This window comes from Dendropsophus ebraccatus, chromosome 11 (genome assembly GCF_027789765.1).
Source record: "Dendropsophus ebraccatus isolate aDenEbr1 chromosome 11, aDenEbr1.pat, whole genome shotgun sequence".
Taxonomy (NCBI): domain Eukaryota; kingdom Metazoa; phylum Chordata; class Amphibia; order Anura; family Hylidae; genus Dendropsophus; species Dendropsophus ebraccatus.
Window position 1 is genome coordinate 60,760,473 of NC_091464.1, and position 19,492 is coordinate 60,779,964.

The following is a 19,492-nucleotide window of genomic DNA, read 5'->3' on the forward strand; positions in this document are numbered from 1 at the left end:
ATGCATGTTCAGGTGAAAGCTGTGACAGGGTACAGAGCCAGGTAATTTCCCCCCAGTAGGTAGTTTCCTCCCTATCTACAGGGGGAAACTACCTACTGGGGGACCACCCCGAGTGTGTATGTGTGGTGGAGTGCCTACTAGAGTGACCAACCCACCTGTGCCTTACCTATGAGACCATTTCTCTATCAAATGTACATTTAGCTTATTGCATTTCCATTGTTCTTGTTCTCTAAGTTTGATATCAATGAAGAAAGAAAGGTTGAAAAATTGTCACACAGAAGGAACCCTGCTGGTAGCATGTAAGAATGAGTAAAGGAAAGAAGCAAGTCATTTTAGGTTACTTGTTAACCCGTTTGTACACTGTACCATAACAGTTCCGAGATGGTACTGCCCACACCACTATGAGCTATCGGAGTGCAGGTGTCCACATTATGAGCAGTAGGTACAGGTATGAAGCAGCCTGCAGTCTGGAAGTGATGAAGAGAAGGCAACAGTGACTTAGGGGGAGCCATGAGCAAGTGAGAATAGGTTTCTTTTTTCAATTTTATTAACGGGTTCCTTCTGCTGGGACAAACTAGCTGTTGGGGCGGGGGCTACATACTGTATAATGATGAGACTACCTACTGTGGGACCTACCTAGTACGGCGATCTACCTAGTGACGCACCAAAAAATAATGGGAAAACTGCCTACTGAGAGACCTACATATATTAAAGTAAACCACCTACTGGGGGACCTACCTAACACAGCAACCTAACTAGTGAGGGTCCTACATATAATGGGAGAAACTACCTCCTGAGGGACCTACATATAATGGGGAAACTACCTAGTGGGGGACCTACCTATTGGAAAAACCTACATATCTACTGTGAAAATTACATATATTAAATCTACTGTAAATCTACTGGGGGAACCACCTATTGGAGCAACCTACCTACCTACATAGTTGGGGGGTCCTACATATAAAGGGGAAAATACCTCCTGGGGAACCTACATAAATTAGAGTAAACCTACTGGGGGACCCACCTAATGATAAAACCTACCTACTTGAGGCACCTACTGTACCTTATGGCGGGGGCCTACCTATGATATCATTTCTCTATCATCTGTATATCTTGCTTATTGCAATGAAGATGTCCTTGTTTTCTGACTCTCACTATGATATCAATTGTGCTGGTACCTGTTGACAGGAGAAAGAATGGTCGAGAAATGGTTGTCACACAGAAGATATCCTGCTGGTAGCATGACCTAGGGATGAGTAAAGGGCAGAAGCAAGTATTTTTTAAGGTTGGTTCTTAACTCCTTTATACACTGTACCATAACAGTTCAGACTTGGTACTGCCCACACCACTATAACAGTGCAGGTGTCCACATCATTAGTAGCTCGATCTACATATAGTGATAAAACTGCCTACTAGAGGGATTACCTAATGGAGCAACCTACCTAGTGGGGAACCTACATATAATGATGAAACTACCTACTAGGGTAACTACCTTATGGAGCCGCCTACCTAGTAAAGGACGTACATATAATAGAGGAAAATACCTGCCGGGAGACCTACATATGCCAAAGTAAACCACCTACTGGGGGGCCTACCTAATGAAGCAGCCTACCTACCTAGGTTGGGAAACTACTGTACCCAATGGAGGGGACCTACCTATGAGACAATTTCTCTATTTAAAATTTTTTACCTTATCTACCTTATGGCAATAAAAATGTTCTTGTTTTCTATGATGTGCTGGTACCTGTTGACAGGAGAAAGAAAGGACGAGAAATGCTTGTCACACAGAAGAGATCCTGCTGGTAACCTGTTGTTAGGATGAGTATAGGACAGAAGTAAGTCATTTTTAGGTTAGTTAGTTAGTTAGTAGGCACTGCTGACACCTCTATGTGCTCTCGCAGTGCAGGTGTCCACACCATCAGCAGTATGTATCGGTTGTAGACATACATTTCCATATTGTAATAGGAAGGAAGCTAGCCAATGGGCTGGAATTTTTTTACTTACTTCTGGCTTAATGGCTAAGTGTACATCCTGTAATAGAGCAAAGAGCCATTTACTTCTTGCTCCTCAACTCAGAAAGAAACACTTCTGGTCTCTTACAACCATAGGCATGGAGCTGCCTGCAGTCTGGAAGTGATTAAGGGACAACAGGGACTTAGGAGGAGCTGGGAGCTTAGTCTTGTTGAAGAGATTCTTCTACTGGAGGAAACTACTTTCTGGTGGATCTACATATAATGGGGAAACTTCCTAGTGGGAGACCTGACTAACAGAACGACCTACCTACCTTGTGGGGGGGACCTACGTATAATGAGGGAAACTACCTACTGAGAGATCTAGCTATTTGGAACAAACTACCAACCTAGTGGGGTGACCCACATATAATGGGAGAAAATACCTACTATGGGACCTCCAAATACTAGAGTGAACTACTTACCGGGGGATCTACCTAAGGGCATGTGCACACTGAGTAATTTTGACGGAAACTCTGTTGCCGAATTCTCAGCTTGCGCCTGCCCGCAGACTGCGGCGGGCAGACGCGTCTCCTCCCGTGTCATAGACTCCATTATATGCATGGGCGGATTCTTTTATCCGTCCAAAGAATGATCAAGTTCATTCCTTGGACAGATGAAAGAATCCGCCCATGGATAGAATGGAGTCTATGACACAGACAGAGACGCACGCTGAGAATTCCGCGACAGAGTTTCCGTCAAAATTACTTAGTGTGCACATACCCTAATAGAGCAACCTACCTACTTAGTGGGGTGACCTACAAATACTGGAAGAAACTACTTACTGGGGACCTAGCTATTCGGAGCAAACTAACGACCTAGTGGGGTGGCCCATATATAATGAGGGAAAATATCTGCTATGGGACCTACATATACTAGAGCAATCTACCTACTGGGGGACCAACCTAATGATGCGATCTATCCACATATGAGGGGGACCTACTAATGAGAGAATTTCTGGTTTGGAGAAGTGGTTGTCACTTTCAAGTTTTCAAGTCAAGTTTCTGTTTTTAGAGCAGAAAATTTAAGGCTGGGTTCACACATAGTATCTTGGTCAGAATTTACCTTAAAACCAAGAATGGATCCAAAACATAGAAAAAGTTTTCTTTCCAATAAAGTTTTCTCTTTGGTTCTCTTTGGTTCCACCTCTGGTTTTAGTTCAAAATGCTTCATGTAAACTGAACTCTATACTACATGATTTTCTATAGGATCAGGCCTCCCACACTCTAATCCCTGATATCATCAAACAATCTGCATTGTCTCCCACCAGTGTGTGACTCCTTACTGTGGTGCAAGGCTCTTACATGATACCATATCTTGTGTGCAGAGCGGTGATACTGCACTGCATGCACCAGCAAACATAACAGTTCGTGACGTAGCAGCCCTTAAAGCAAATATTTTCGATGGCAAGAAGAAAGGAAAGAATCTGAGTAACATAAAAAGAGACTGATTAAATAAAATAATAGAACTGTAAAAGGCTAAGAAGTATGATTAAAGGGAAGGACGTGGGAAAAGATGTTAGAAAGCAGAAAGAGAGAACAAAGTGAAGCTTTACCTTGAAGAGTTTGTCCCGTCAACACTTATCCCATATCAATGTGTGATCGCTGTGTGATCAATGTATGATAGATGTGGTTTTAATTGGGAGATAAGACTCCTTGGGAGGAACGGTCGGTCATGTTGATATCTGGTTTTCTAATCTTGTTAAATTCAATATTTTTGTAAACTTGACTCCTCCTAATATGTTGCTCTTTCTCTCTGATTTGTGACAGCTCGCTCTCTAAGTTACTGACCACATCTCTACTCTAAAAACAATGGTATGGCTGTTATACACAGATGGGCTATGTTCACACTAAGTACAAAAAAGAGAAAAGGCATCTGCTTTTTTTAATGATGTATGTTTTTACAGAATTTTAATTCACCTCAATGGAATTCATCAAAGCCAATCAAATGATGGCCGCCCAATGTACACAGGGTATAAAATGACGGACATTGTTTTCGGACGTCTTTTGCAAAAAAATGGACATAATTTTTTAGTTGTTCACACACAGTTTTTCTATTTTCACTGTCATTTCACTGTATTTACCATTAAATTCAAAGGACTTTTCAATTAAAGACACACCCAAAGGACAATTAGTCCACCCAAGCAAGAATAATGTACTAGCCAGGGCCGGCCTTAGGGGTGTGCCAGCAGTGCAGCCACACAGGGTGCTGTGCACTCTCAGCAGAAAGGGGGCGCCACCTGCGGCCTCCTGGGTCCATATATCTGGCCCCTGGCTTGGCATAGCAGCCTTGTTGAGAGACAGAAAGGAGAAAACTCTTCTCCCCAACATGTGACTGCAGCCTAGCCCCATCCCCCGCCCCCCACAGCGTCTCCCAGCTCACAGATGCCTTTAACCCCCACCCTTCCTCCGGACAGAGACAGATCAGCAGTGTGATCCTCCGCTCTACCTCCTCCTCCTCCTCATGGGCAGAGACATCCTCCACTGCTACTTCTGTGTGGGTGAGTATATGTGTATATCTGTCTGTGTATATGTCTGACATGGACTGACAGAGACTGCAGGGAGCATGAAGGAATGAGCGGGGAATATGTGAGCACAGTATAGCAGCACTCTGTACTGGGAGAGAGGGGTTACAGCTATAAAGAAATTACCTCCACAGTCCTGTCTTCTGATGTAAGCCCCAGCCTGATGTGGATCTGCTATGATTTGGAAGGTGAGGGAGATTTCTTGACTCAGAGTACAGTGCTATAGACCCTGCTATGCAGACCATGTCCCTCCCCCACTCCCGCTCCCACACAGTACAGGGAGCTCTTAAACCAAAGCAATGCTCTAAGGGTGCGTTTACACAGAAAGATTTATCTGATAGATTTTGAAAGCCAAAGCCAGGAATGGATTTGAAAAGAGGATAGATCCCAGTCTTTCCTTTCTGACCTGATCCCTGTTTATAGTCTGTTCCTGGTTTTGGCTTCAAAGATCTGTCAGATAAATCTGTCTGTGTAAACGCACCATTACAATTTACAAGTTACAATTATGAAAAACTGTGAGCTCTTAAAAAAAAAAAAAAAAAAAAAACGCTCTCAATCCAAGTTACTCTTAAACCACGGTACAGTACCACTGTATATACATCTCTGCTGTCAGTTTCCATGGCTGCAGGAACGATACAAGGATCGTTTGTGAGGCCTGGTCGCTCGATTAACTGTTCCATGTAAATGCATTGCAAACGAGTGCTGATCTCACTGATATGTCCACGGACAGCCAAAAATCTGTTAACATGAAGGACCCTTAGAGTTAGCTAGTAAAATAGCTCAATAGCTTTACCTATAAAAAATAATAAAAATTCACACATACCACATTATCATGTCACCTTAAAAGCATCAGCATAAATTAAAAATATGTTAGCCAAAGCCACCAACAGGCCATCTGACTATTTATGTGTACAGGGGCCTCCGGACTCACAAGAGATGATGCCAGAGAAAGAAAATCTTTTATTTTGAATTCCAGCATCTGATACTTTTGTTCTTGAAGTGATATTCCATATTAGAGCTCTTATTCCTTATCCACAGAATGGGGAATAAGTGTCAGATTACAGGCAATCCGGCCACTGGGATCCCTGCAATCTTGAGAACAGGGCACCCTAGTCTTTGTTTTTAATAAAGTAGCTCTTTAAATTGTCTATGGAGCTGCCAAATGTATCCAAGCTATCTGAGCATTTTTACTTAGCTATCGCCATCAACTCTATAGGGGCAAAAATCAGACACATTTTATGTACAATGTAATGGGGGCTGCCATCTTGCATGAGCAACTGTTAACAGCATTTAGTTACATGCTTTACAGCAAGCCCCATGGACATAGACGACAATGGACAAAGTCTGTCTCCTTGAGATGAATGTGAAACATTGCTGAGCGTACACTGTGACTGTACCACCAGGCCCAGGCTGAAGCACTGGAGGCGGGCCGACCCACCCCCAGTGGGAAGAAACCTCAGTCCCTCCATAAAGTGACTCCATTACAATCAATGGAACCCTATCATAGAGGGGCTAGGCTTTCCTCCCACTAAGGGTGGGTCGGCCTGGGCCTGGTGGTACAGTCACTTTAAGAAGAGATCATTCCACAGGGAGCTGCTATTGCCTCCTCTATCAACTGGTGTCACATGTCACTGTAATGCTGTACAGATGACTTTACAGCAGCCTCCTCCTTATCATCACAGGCACAACAGGAAGTCTCAGCTTAGTTTTAGACCTAGTGGTGAGAATAAAAACTTCAAGATTTCAGGATTATTCTACAATATACACAGTAAAATGGAAAATTATAAAAGCCATCACCAAAAAATATGTTTAACATAAAACTTATATTCAACCAATAGATGATCTTCTGATGATACATTCCCTTTAAGGAGAGAAGTCACTGCTGGAGGTATCTGCCGTCACCCCAATGAAAACACATACTTGTTCTGCTGAGCTGAGTAAACTTGTATGCGAGAGTTGAGCTGATAGCTATGAAGGTGTATGGGTATCTTATGAGCCAAATGACAAACTCATTTTTTATGACAAGGTTAGCTCTACTACATTAGTGTACATACAGTATGTACAGTATATACATATGTCATATTGTAAAATGGTGTGATTTCTTGGAAAAGAGGTAAATAAAGCAGGAGCTACAACAGATTTCTCATTCTTGCAAATGTTCCAGAATCTTTGGATCATTTAAGGTAATAAATTAATATAAATCACATTACGACTTGTCACAACATGGATTTACTGCACAGACACCACCGAGGAGCGGGGGGCCCTTATTTTTGTGTGTAAACATTGTAAACATGGAAATAGTATAATTACGGTGATGAATGGACTGGGGAGGAATGACTTCACACGCAGGAAGGGATTATACAGCCGCCTATAAATCCTCGTAATGCAGCGTATTAAGACGTTACCATAATACATAGGCCAATTCCTAAGAGCTGGAAAAAGTGCACAGCAGAGGTAAATGCCTACTAAATTATAGGATTGTAGATTTAATGGACAGCTATGAAGGAATACAGTATCCAGTCCATCTCCACACAACTATGTCTCTAGAAGTAAGTGACCCCTTCTTGATGGAAATAGGTGGGAGCACATTATGTCAGATAACATCAGGGGTGGCAGAAATATACCCTTGGCCCAGGGCTGTCCACCCAACTATTATAGCAGCTGCTGCAGAAAGTCTTTAATAGCAGACCTGCCAATCATACATTACATACTGGCTCACCAATCATACATTACATACTGGCTCACCAATCATACATTACATACTGGCTCACCAGAGAACTGGAGGAACCTTCGGTGGGCATCCAGCTTTAGAACCTGCACTTATACTGACTGACATGTCGTTTCTCACTAGTTCTTCATTGGGGGCCCCCAGGATCATTTTCTCTGATAGGCCCCAGATACCCCAGTCCGACACTGCACACAGATACCATACATACATACATACATACAGATACAGAATACAGTACAAACAGATACAGTACATGTACTCTGTGTGCAGTATAGGCTGGAGGCTGAATTGCCAACATTCAGTTTCAGCAAAGCCCCCTGTGGCACAGACTTCATTCATTCTGCCTCATGGATGGAGTAGCCCTGAGAGTGATAATGTTGGGCATTTTGGACAGTCATAGGCCCCACAGGAGCCTCAGGCCCCCGGGCAGCTGCCTAAACTGCCCACATTATAATCCACCCCTGGATAACATTGGTTCATAGTGCAGGTACCTCATTATGGTTCTCTAGACACCTTAATCACCTTTTTCCACCATACTTATTTGTTGTACATTGTTAGGATTTACTAATTGTGGTGGCTTTTTTTAACCATATATCAAAGGGGCTTTGTACAGTTTGGTGTCTCACTCTAACACCAAATACCTGCACAGTGGGAGTAGTAGTGGAATCCCAGACATTGAACATCCACCATGAGAAATTGACAATTTATAGTATAACAACTCTGGCACAGCCAAATGTTCCTGTGTTGTCTATGGGAAGAGGTATAACAGCCAGACCGCACTGGTGTCAGCTTATCTCTCCCAGAAAAAAGGGATCGGGCAGTGATATTTCATCATACTCAACCTTTCTGTCCTATGCCATTATCTTAGTTAATCCTCTCTGCATGCCCATGACTGGCTACCCAGAAGCCTTATTCATCTGAATGGGACAGGTTCTGTCCACTGCACCTATGGTCCATGGGGCTTGCTGTAAAGCATGTCTCTAAATTGTTAAAATTACCATTAATATATATATATATATATATATATATATATATATATATACAGTTGTGCTTTTTTCAAAGACAATTAACACAAAAACTTTTTTTCCACTCATGGTGGAAGAAATACTCTTTTTCTACTCCCCAGAGTGGCTCAATGATAAAGCCAAAAGAAAGCCATTTCTGTGCGAATGCCACAAAATATCTCGCCTACAATACGTCAAACAGCACGGAGACAAATCTCAAAACTTTTGGAACAAGGCAATTTGGAGTATGAAGACCAAAATCAAACTTTTTGACCACAACCATAAATATTACATTTGAAGAGGCGTGAACAAGGCCTATGATGAAAGGAACACCATTCTTACTGTAAAGCATAGGGGTGGATTGATGATGTTTTGGGATACGTGAGCTACAAAGGCACAGGAAAATTGGTAAAAGTTGAAGGAAAGATGAATGCAGCATTTTATCATCACTCATCAGCACAAAAGCTGCGTATGGGATGTACTTGTCAGATGTACTGTCATTAGCTACAGCAGAACAAAGTGAAGGTTCTGGAGTGGCCATCTCAGTCTCCTGACCTCAACATCATTGAGCCACTGTGGGGAGATCTCTGGCACATAGTTCATGTAAGACCCAGCAATTTATAGGAACTGAAGACTTTTTGCCAAGAAGAATGAGCAGCTTTAACATCAGAGAAAATAAAGAGCCTCATCCACAACTACCACAAAATACTTCAAGCTGTCATTAATGTTAGAGGGGGCAATACATGGTGTTAAGAACTGGGGTATGTGAACTTTTTGGTTGTCATTATGATTTAAAAAGAGAAAACATAGTAGTTTGACAATAAATGGCCTCACCCAATCACTAACCATGAGCAGAAGAAATGTTTATGTGTTATCATTCACATTCTCTGAAAAAAGGACAAGAAAGCAAAATTTCTACACTTTTGAGCCCAACTATATATATTGTATAGTATATAGTTATTGTTAAAATAGCTCAGGCAAGATGGCAGCTCCCATAATAATGTACAATAAAATATACAATTACAACCAGAAAATAGAAACAGATTCTGAAAAAAGAACATGTTTTAGTACCAGGCTCTGATCATTAAAAAAAAAAATCTAGCTGATCCAGTCCCTTTACGTGTTTAGTCATATTACATGTACAAGAAATAACACAGGCCTGCATACTTGAGTAGAGGTCTGACCTCTCATGTTGCGGTGTACCTATTGATATGCTATAATAGTTAATAGTAGAAAATCCCCTTGAAATGACATATTGAGATCGGCTATTAATGCAGTATTATGAAGACACTTCCCACTTTCCCACATCTACTGTATTACACACGTCCTAACATCTATTGAGGACGCGGACTCAGCTCATGTTTCAGATTCTATTCATTTTCACCTTCACAAAGAATCGTCAGCACCTGCAAAATCCAGATGTTTTACAGGGAATAAACAAGGATATTACATGTTATATCACACCAAGCTGGGATCAGATTAGCATTACATTGATCAGTCACCACATTACAGGGCAAGAGGTTTCTTCTGTTCTTCTTCTTTATATATCCGGCACCAATATATGAAAAGAGTGAATTAGGACTGGATTTCCTTTTTTGTCCTCTCTAATCCACAATTTTTTATTTTATTTATTATTATTATTATTATTACTATTTTACATTACATTGAGTAACTGCAGTAAGGGGTGACATCAATGGCTGTGTTAGGAATTGCAGAACTGCTGAAGCCCTGGTCCCAGTACAGTTACATATAAGCCCAAGCTATGCTTAGCCCCCCCTGATGTCTATATAATACATGTTAGTATTAGAATAGACAGTACACTTGGGAAAGCCGTCTGTGTCAGTAGTGCTGTAGACAGAGCATCCTAAAGAAGAGCTAGCAGTGATTGACAGTTATCCCCACTTACACTGTTCGGTAACTTCAGCGCCTGCAATTCAGACAGCTACCCTAAGTGTAACATCTATTCTAATGCTAACATGTATTATATAGACGTGAGTCTGCAGCACTAGTGACACAGACAGCTCCCCCGAGTGTAATATTCTAATGGTAACATGTATTGTATAGACATCAGGGGAGGCTCAGTATCTCTAGTGCTGTATGTATATGTAACTTTGTGGACAAGGTGCTTAAGCAGCCCTGCAGTTCCTTACATAATGGCAGCAGAGGGGCCTTGTCCCATGCTGCCACTGATTGTAAAAATGTTTTTTTTACTAAATAAATGTAGAAAAAATTCTGTCAGAATATCCCTTTAACTTTTCTTTTCTCTAGCTATTGGAATGGGAACTAGCTGTATAAGGTCTTCCTGGCAGTCAGAACCCCCATTCTCCATCTTTTTTAGTTTGCAGACGCATTATCATTCAGCCTATGCCTATAAGCTTGAAAACATGACCTGTTATCAGTGACTGATTGATTGTTCATGTTCTGTAATAGGAAACATGATTAGGTTGTCCATTACCTGACTGTGTATTTGAGATAATGGAAATCAGATTATGGGTTCTATATAGTCATACTGAAGTTATCAAGAAGTAATGTTGTTGGAAATAAATCCGCTGACTTAAAGGGAATCTGTCAGCACCCGGGCCCTACCTAAGGTGCTGACAGTGTGCTGTAGCTGGCAGTCCCCTAGTGAGTATGGTGCCTTTTGGTAATTTATCCGTGCAGTGGTTTATGCACAATCCTACTGTAATGAAGTGTCAAAGAGGAGTTGTTTGTGCCACACTTTGACATGCCTTACTTCCTCCCCCATGAATAATCACTGCTGCCCGGCCTCCTGCTCGCTCAGCAGTCAGCCAGTGTCTCTGATTGCAGATCAGTCCTCTGTAGGCAGGTTACGTCTGAAACTAACGCTCCAGCTATAGTTGAATCTTTGAACCCAAATGTCTTGAAGCTGTGGTCTAGGGGTAACTCATCTGTCAGGAGACCTGCCAGCAGTTCATTCTTTGGTTCAAATAACCTGTTGAAACTGAGTGGCTGGCTGCCATTTAATGTCAAATAATTGCTGTGCGTGAACATAGCCTTTCTGTGTTTTCAATCCACTTCTGGTTTTGGTTGCAAAATACTAACCATAATCTTAAGCAAAAATACTCTGTGTGAACATAGCCTTAAAAATTATACAATAATGAGAAAAAAAGAAAGACCTATATTTAATTTCCATCAGGGAATTTGAACCAAAGAATGAACTGCTGGCCGGTCTCTAGACAAATGAGTTACCCCTAGACCACAGCCCCAACACAGCCCTATTATACCAAGCGGTTATCAGTGGTAATGGTCAGTAAACCAAGTTTGGCCAATAATCGCTTTGTGTAATAGGGCCCTTAGAAGGGTGTTTTATACTGTGTGAACAATTATTTTCTTAACACAATATCTACCTTACATGTCTTCTGGCTTTGGAAAACCCTCTTTCCTTCATCCTGCATGTTCACCAGTTTTGTTTTTTCCATATGTACAACTCCCCTAAGATAAGTAAGTAGAAGACAAAAGAGAGAAAAAAAAAAACAAGATAAGAAAAAAATGGCTGCTTCTTTCCAAGAACAGGTCAAGAGACTGCGCGTGGTACTACAACTCTGCCCTATTCACTTCGATAGAGCTGAGCTGCAATACCAGATAACAGTACATCATGCAGTATGGCACTTGTTTTGGAAGAAAGGAGCCATGTTTCTCTAATTTTGTACCAACCTTTCACTTATGTAAAAGATGCATGCCATGTAATATTATCGCAATTATTTTCTTATTTGTTGGCCTCATCTATTAAAAAAGATGGCCTCCTGTGTGAAACTTTCATTCAAATGACATCACTTATAAAGTTTGCAAGTTTGGCTCCTCCGGTTGGCGTCTGAAGTGAACCCCCAACTTTAGTTACTTCTGATCTTGGTAACTCTACAGTATGGAATCTAGAGAAAACTAAAACGATCTTGCTTGTGTTATCAGAGATGAGCTGCAATACCAGACATGACCCATGCAGTATGACACTTGTTTTGCAAAACAGCAGCCATGTTTGCCTTATTCTGGACCAACCTTTGACTTAGATATAAAATACAATACCCTATGTAATATGATTGCTATTGTTCTTACATACATTAGCCTCATCTACTCCAAATGATGGCCCCCTGTAAGATTTTTTTAATCTAAATACATTGTTAAAAGTGTACGCTCATCTGGTTAGGGTCTGAGGTGAACCACCAACCTCAGTTGCCCCTGATCTTGGTAACTGTACACAATGGAATCTAGAGAAAAAGAAATAGGAGATGGCCCCACCCCTGAGGATCTTGAATGTGTTGTTAGAGGTGGTCTTTTGTGTCCAGTGTCTTGCTTCCTAACAAACCCTTGAACTAACTGATGAAATTCACTTAAAAATTAGACTTGAGTTTATAGAGGTTTGGTACATGGGAATTTTGGAATGGACTTTGGTGGCATCTGTTATAGTTGATATTAGGTTATAAGAATTAAGGTACCAATTATAAGTGCTTCCGTGTCTGGAGTGTGGTTTCATATTGATGAGACATATTTGATTTGGCACGTGAGATGGAACATTTTGTGTTTAGATTGTTGAGTAGGTGAGTCTAGGCATGATGAAATATAATGGTGCGGTCTGGATCCAAACAAACAAAATGTCAATTAGGACTGGAAAAGTGAATGCTCTTACACATAACTCTTATCTATTACTTCATATATTGTATGAGTGTGATCTATGCCCTGTGGGGTTCTCACGATACTCTATACTACTACCTTAAGTATAAAATCAGGAGACAAACACCCCAAGGTTTAATGACTTTCCTCTAGTTTTGTTATATGGTATGGCTATGTATCAAAATGATTTAGAAATCCTGCTGGCTAGTTTTAATGTGTCCTACAGAAATAGCCTGTGTTAAACATGTCACACTGGTGCAATATCCCAGTACTGTAGTGCACCTTGCATAACATGGGCACAGTACATAGCTCTAAGCAGCTGCACAAACTATACAGTAAGCTAAGGATGCTTTATGCATGCATAGCCTACTGTCAGTAGTTTCCCAGTGCTGGAGCCTGTAAATCCAGTCACCCCTCCCCCCCCCCCCCCCCTCCTCCAACCCAACTATAGCAGTGGTGGCTTGCTGACAACTACTTACTGAAACAGTGGGGCAGAAGGAGAAAAAGAGTAAAAGTAAGATTATTGCGTATTTTATTTCCTTTTTTTTTCTTTTTCTTCTACAGGAAGAAGATTCGGCCTAACTCAGATCAAGAAATAAAATGTTAAAATAAAATGTTAAAGGTTTTAACAAGGCATGTCAGGGGATTTTATTTATTTATTTTTTTTTAAATCCTTTGTGTGTGCATTTTTTTTCCTACGTATGTGGCTAAGTAGAGAAAGCCATCTTGTAGAAGGCATTGTTTGCTAAGTCAAGATTGCCCCACCAGAGTAGCATTGGATCATGGAGCCACCATTTAGACTGCTACATTTACTTCCTATAGGTAGATTCACAAATGACCTATGATATCTTATTGATGACCTGTCCTGTGTGCACAGTGATAACAACAAAGATTGCAGGTATAAGTGGACGTCATACTTTCTGCATAGATGAATAATACAGAGTACAATGGTGTGAATACGGTTACTACAAAACTCCTATATACTCCAGCTTCCATATCCTCAAAGAACTTTATAAAATACTATACAGTGGCGGACCTATCGCTTATACAGCCGGTTCGGCTGCACAGGGGCCTGGCAGTCCCCTTCAATGCCCAGGGCCCCGCAGTAGCCTTACCAGCTACACAAGCCCCTTTCTCTCTGGGATCGGCCACGGGGGGGGGGGGGGGGGGGGGGGGGGGGGGGGGTTTGGGGGGGTAGGAGAGGGCGCGAAACTGCCGCTGTGAGCGGTGGTGGCAGTACACAGGGACACAGGTGAGAGGACGCCTGGGACCGGGCTGCAGCAGCTTCCTGTGGGACCCGGCCACCCTGCAGTCGCACACCTACTACTGACCATGGCTGCGGAGGTACCGAGGACGTGCTGCCGGGAGTGCCAGGGGGACATGGGGCGCAGGACTTGCTAGTTTGTCTGTCACCAGCCGGGTGTCAGGATTAGCGGTGAAATCCATGGCTGATCCATAGAGACCCGAACTTTCGGATCAGCCGTGGATTTCACCGCTTATCCTGATGCCCGGTTGGTGATGGACAAACTAGCAAGTCCTGCGCCCTATGTCCCTCTGGCACTCCTGGCAGCACAACCTCGGTACCCCCGCAGCCAGGGTCAGCAGTAGGTGTGCGACTGCAGGGTGGCCGGGTCCCAAAGGAAGCTGCTGCAGCTCGGTTCCGGCTACATTATGAGAGGAACAACTACAAGGAGAGGTATACAGTATGGGGGGAATGACTACAGGGAGGAGGTATACAGTATGGGGGGGGGGGGAAACGACTACAGGGGGGAGGTATACAGTATGGGGGGAGCGACTACAGGGAGGAGGTATACAGTATGGGGGGACAACTACAGGGGGAGGTATACAGTATGGGGGGGACAACTACAGAGGGGGAGGTATACAGTATGGGGGGGAGACTACAGGGGGAGGTATACAGTATGGGGGGGGACAGCTACAGTGGGGGAGGTATACAGTATGGAGGGGAACAACTACAGAGGGGGAGGTATACAGTATGGGGGGAACGACTACAGGGGGGAGGTATACAGTATGGGGAGGAACAACTACAGGGGGGAGGTATACAGTAAGGGGGAAGCGACTACAGGGGGATGTATACAGTATGGGGGGAACGACTACAGGGGGGAGGTATACAGTATGGGGGGAACAACTACAGGGGGGTGTATACAGTATGGAGGGGAAACGACTACAGGGAGAGGTATACAGTACAGGGGGGACAACTACAGAGGGGGAGGTATACAGTATGGGGGGAACAACTACAAAGGGGGAGGTATACAGTATGGGGGGAACAACTACAGGGGGGATGTATACAGTATGGAGGGGAAACGACTACAGGTGGAGGTATACAGTACAGGGGGGACAACTACAGAGGGGGAGGTATACAGTATGGAGGCGGAACGACTACAAGGGGGAGGTATATAGTATGGGGGAAACGACTACAGAGGGGGAGGTATACAGTATGGGGGGGAACAACTTCAGAGGGGGAGGGAGATATACAGTATGGGAGGGACAACAACAGAGGGGGAGGGAGGTATACAGTATGGGGGGGCAACTACAGAGGGGGAGGGAGATATACAGTATGGGGGGGGCAACTACAGAGTGAGAGGGAGGTATAAAGTATGGAGGGGGGGGGGCAGGCACATTTTTTGCACAGGGGCCCTATGCAGTCTGTGTCCTCCCCTGCTACTATATCAATGTTACAGCCATGTGCCCTGCCCAATAAGGGGATGACGTGGGAGGGTGATAGAAGAGCACTGTTGTGATAGAACTAGGTTAGGAGTGGGTTTACTTTTAACAATATCTGTTTTGAATGTATCTCTGTAAGGTGGTCTATTTTTAAACATTTCCTTTTTGCAAATAAATAAACAATAAACTCTGTGTCGCAACTTTTTGCTCTCGCAGGGTTAGTAAAAGCAATTACCCAAGTGCCTGTTTTGTGAGAACAGCACAGCCCAGGTATCAAACAGAACCTGCCAGACAAGTTGTTAGTGATGTAAAACATTTTTCTCGATGAGAAATCCCAGCAGGCTCTGCTACTTCAGTCTGAACTGGTTTAGTTTGGTTGCCTGTAAATGAGTTAAAATTGTGTTCTAGTAAATGTCTGTGATTGTATCAGAACTGGAGGAGAAGGACACTTAAGAAAGAATCGCCTGTAAACAGTGTAAAAATTTCAATAAAAAAAAATAAAAACATTTCCTGAGAATGAACATACGTCCTTTATGGGACTGTAGAAGGACTTGTGTTGATCGAACTGTTTGAGAAAAGTTGGGTTCGAGTCGAACATCTTGATTTTTTTGAACTCGAACAGAACATTTCACTGTTCGTTTGAGTTAGCATTCAAGTTTGAGTTAGCGTTCGATCGCCTTTTTGCCAGCCAATCAGTGCAGAGCACAGAGCAAGTGTCAGAAACGTCATTGCTGAGGTGTAGGGGTCTCATTGGCTGCTAAAATCACATGACCATGTCACATAAAAGTCAGTGTTCTGCGTTCTGGATGCCATTTTCTCCTCACTCACTGTGCTGTACAGACTGCTATCTCAGTGTATCATTGTCTCCCTGCATGCTGGCATTTCGATTAGACAGATAGGTAGTGAGATTAGTGATATTACTGAGATAGGTATTGAGATTACAGAGATTAGTGGGTTGTTTAGCAAGGTTAGGCTAGCATATTTGCAACAAGCATTTTCTTGTCTATAGACAGCATTGCAGTCACATCAACACTTACTGTCGCTTTGGTATTGCAGGCTGCATATTGGATTTGCCAATTTATACATAGTGCCCAAAAGTGTATTGTGGTCTGCTCACACCTGTTATACAGTAATTAAATGTACATTTCATTTGTGTATGTGCATTTGTTTAATGATTACAGCTCTATTCCTATAAGCTGAAAAATGTCCTCTGTCTGTCAGCAAAAATACGAAATACTAGACATCTGTTATTAGGTAATCAAACGTACATCTCATTTGTGTACATGCATTTGTTTTGTGATTACACCTCTATTTCTGTAAGCTGAAAAACGTCCTCTGTCCGTCAGAAAAAATATGAAATACTAGACATCTGTTATACAGTAATTAAACGTACATCTCATTTGTATACGTGCATTTGTTTAGTTGTTACAGCTCTATTCCTATAAGCTCAACTGTGAATTGTGCATTATTAGACTCCTCCACACCTACAGCCCTCTAACTGGTACTGTAGGATTAAATAATTATTAACATGTGCTTGGATGATTTGGGGCATGTGAGAAAAATATGCAGCAAGGTGGATGATAAAAAGGAATGCAAAAAATGAAGACAAACACTGCATACATAAATAACATTTTTATTAACAATAAAAAAAAGAATTTTTAAAAAAAGAAAATTAACTCTGCCTTTGGCGTCGCCTTGCCAGCATTGTCTGCATTTCTGCAAGCTCAAGTTGCAGGCCTCTCAGCAGGTGACTAGCTGCATAAAGGCAGGTGGACATGCGCCAACATGTTGCCTCCAATTCAAAGTCGGTGGGTGTATAAATCCTCCCTTGTGACAACAAACAGTGATAGAGACAGAGAGATCCAGTGTATCCAGCACATCTCAGACAGAACGCCGGGGATCAGCGGTATCTGTCATACTGGTCTAATAACCATACGCTCCACATAAGGAGATCTTTCACCTTGGAACTTAACCTACAAACAAACTGACTTTTGAATTTTAACCACAAAGTTGGATCAGTTTAGTGAGCCAGGACTACTAACCCCATCTGCCTGCTTTCACTGTGTGATATTATTGCAAGTCAGTGAGAGGATGATGGGAATTCCTTCCTTGTTTAGGTGAGTTCTCAAGAACTGGGCATAGTACTCCAGATGTGGTCTCACTAGAGCTCTATACAGTGGAATAACAATCTCCCTTTTCCTACTGGTTAGGCAAAAAAAGTCAGCCGTTGGAATTCCCAGTCAGTCTCTCATGCCGGTACTTGCAGGGCCTTAAAGGGGTTCTCTGGGCGGGGGTTATTTTTAGGGTATGGCCGGGAAAAAGGTGGAAATAGAGGCCTCTGGTCACTTACCTCCCCGGTTCCAGCACCGGGTCCCGGATCGCGCCACCCCATTCTCCCGTCTGGCCGCCGCTTCCTGGTCTGAGCTGCGGCTTAAGACGTGACGTCTCAAGGCAGCTCAGCTGAATAGCTGAGCTGCGGCTTGAGACGTCGCCCTAAAAATAACCCCTTCCCAGGTTCCCCTTTAAGGCGCATGGCAGTATGCGATCTGATGAGGGCAGACCCCTTCAGCTTAGAATGTCTGTTAAAAGTAGGAGAATGTAAATTAATGTGTCAATGATTCCTAGAGCTTGGACATATATAAGTTTGTAGGAGTAGGGGTTTGTTCATACTGGATCTTGGAACGGCCCAGATGAAAAGGTCCTGCAGAGAGAGAGGGATGAAGGACCTGCTCACATGACCCGCAGGTCCTCAATACTACAGCGTGGAGATCATAGAGGAAGAGGGCGAAGACTGAGCTGTAAGTGCTGTGTCAGTCAGTAAATGCGTGTGTGTGTGTGTGTGTGTCAGTCAGTCAGTAATGAGTGTGTGTGTGTGTGTGTGTGTGTGTCAATCAGTATTGTGTGTGTGTGTGTGTCAGTCAGTATTGTATGTGTTGGTCAGTAATGTGTGTGTTAGTCGGTAATGTGTGTGTTTCAGTTAGTAACATGTGTGTGCGTCAGTCAGCAGTGTATGTGTCAGTAATGTGTGTGTTTGTGTATGTTAGTGGTGTCTCAAGTTTTATGGTATGAAGCACTTTTTATGTGGGGAGGCAATGGGGGAAAACATTTTTTGCCGCACTACTTCTTTAACCTCTTAGGGACATATGCCGTACCTGTACGTCATATGTCCCCAAGAGTTGTTCAGAGGGGGGCCGTTCCGACTGCTATCTGCAGCATGGCCGCAGCGGTTCGATCGCCGCTTCTGCTAATTAACACCGTTGGATGCAGCTGGCACACATGACAGATGCATCTAAAAGTGTTAAATGCAGCCCATCCCTGGTGTCTAGTGGCGGATTCGCGGAGGGGGGATCCCTTCATCTTACCGGGCCGGGCCTCAGCGACGTAATGACGCTGATCCCGTCTCGGTATTCTATTGTATTGGCCTTAAGCAGACCAAAGCAATAGAGCACCGATCTCATGGATCGGTGCTGTGTTATACAGCTACACTGATCTCCCAGGGGAACTTCAAATTAAAGTGAAAGTAGAAGAAAAAAAGAGTTTCCGTTAATAAAAAGCCCCCTCCTCTAATAAAAGTTTGAATCACCCCCTTTTCCCATTTTATTAATAAAAATAAATAAATAAACAAACATGTTTGGTATTGTCGCGTGCGTAATCGTACAAACTATTAATTTATCACATTCCTGATCTCGCACGGTATACAGCGTAAGCGCAAAGACCCGCCAAAGTGCAAAAATTGCACATTTTTGGTCACATCAAACCCAGAAACATTGTAATAAAAAGCGATCAAAAAGTTGCATATATGCAATCAAGGTACCGATAGAAAGAACGCATCATGGCACAAAAAATGACTACTCAATCAGCCCCATAGACCAAAGGATAAAAGCGTTATAAGCCTGCGAATAGAGCAATTTTAGGGAAC

At 42.9% G+C, this 19,492-nt stretch overlaps 1 long non-coding RNA gene across 1 annotated transcript; it reads left to right on the plus strand.

Moving 5' to 3' along the window:
* Nucleotides 1-445: 445 nt before the first annotated feature.
* Nucleotides 446-13,514, plus strand: LOC138767769 (uncharacterized). Its single transcript, XR_011358848.1, has 3 exons — nt 446-518; nt 1,189-1,285; nt 13,456-13,514. It is a non-coding gene; the product is annotated as an uncharacterized lncRNA (long non-coding RNA).
* Nucleotides 13,515-19,492: the final 5,978 nt, after the last annotated feature.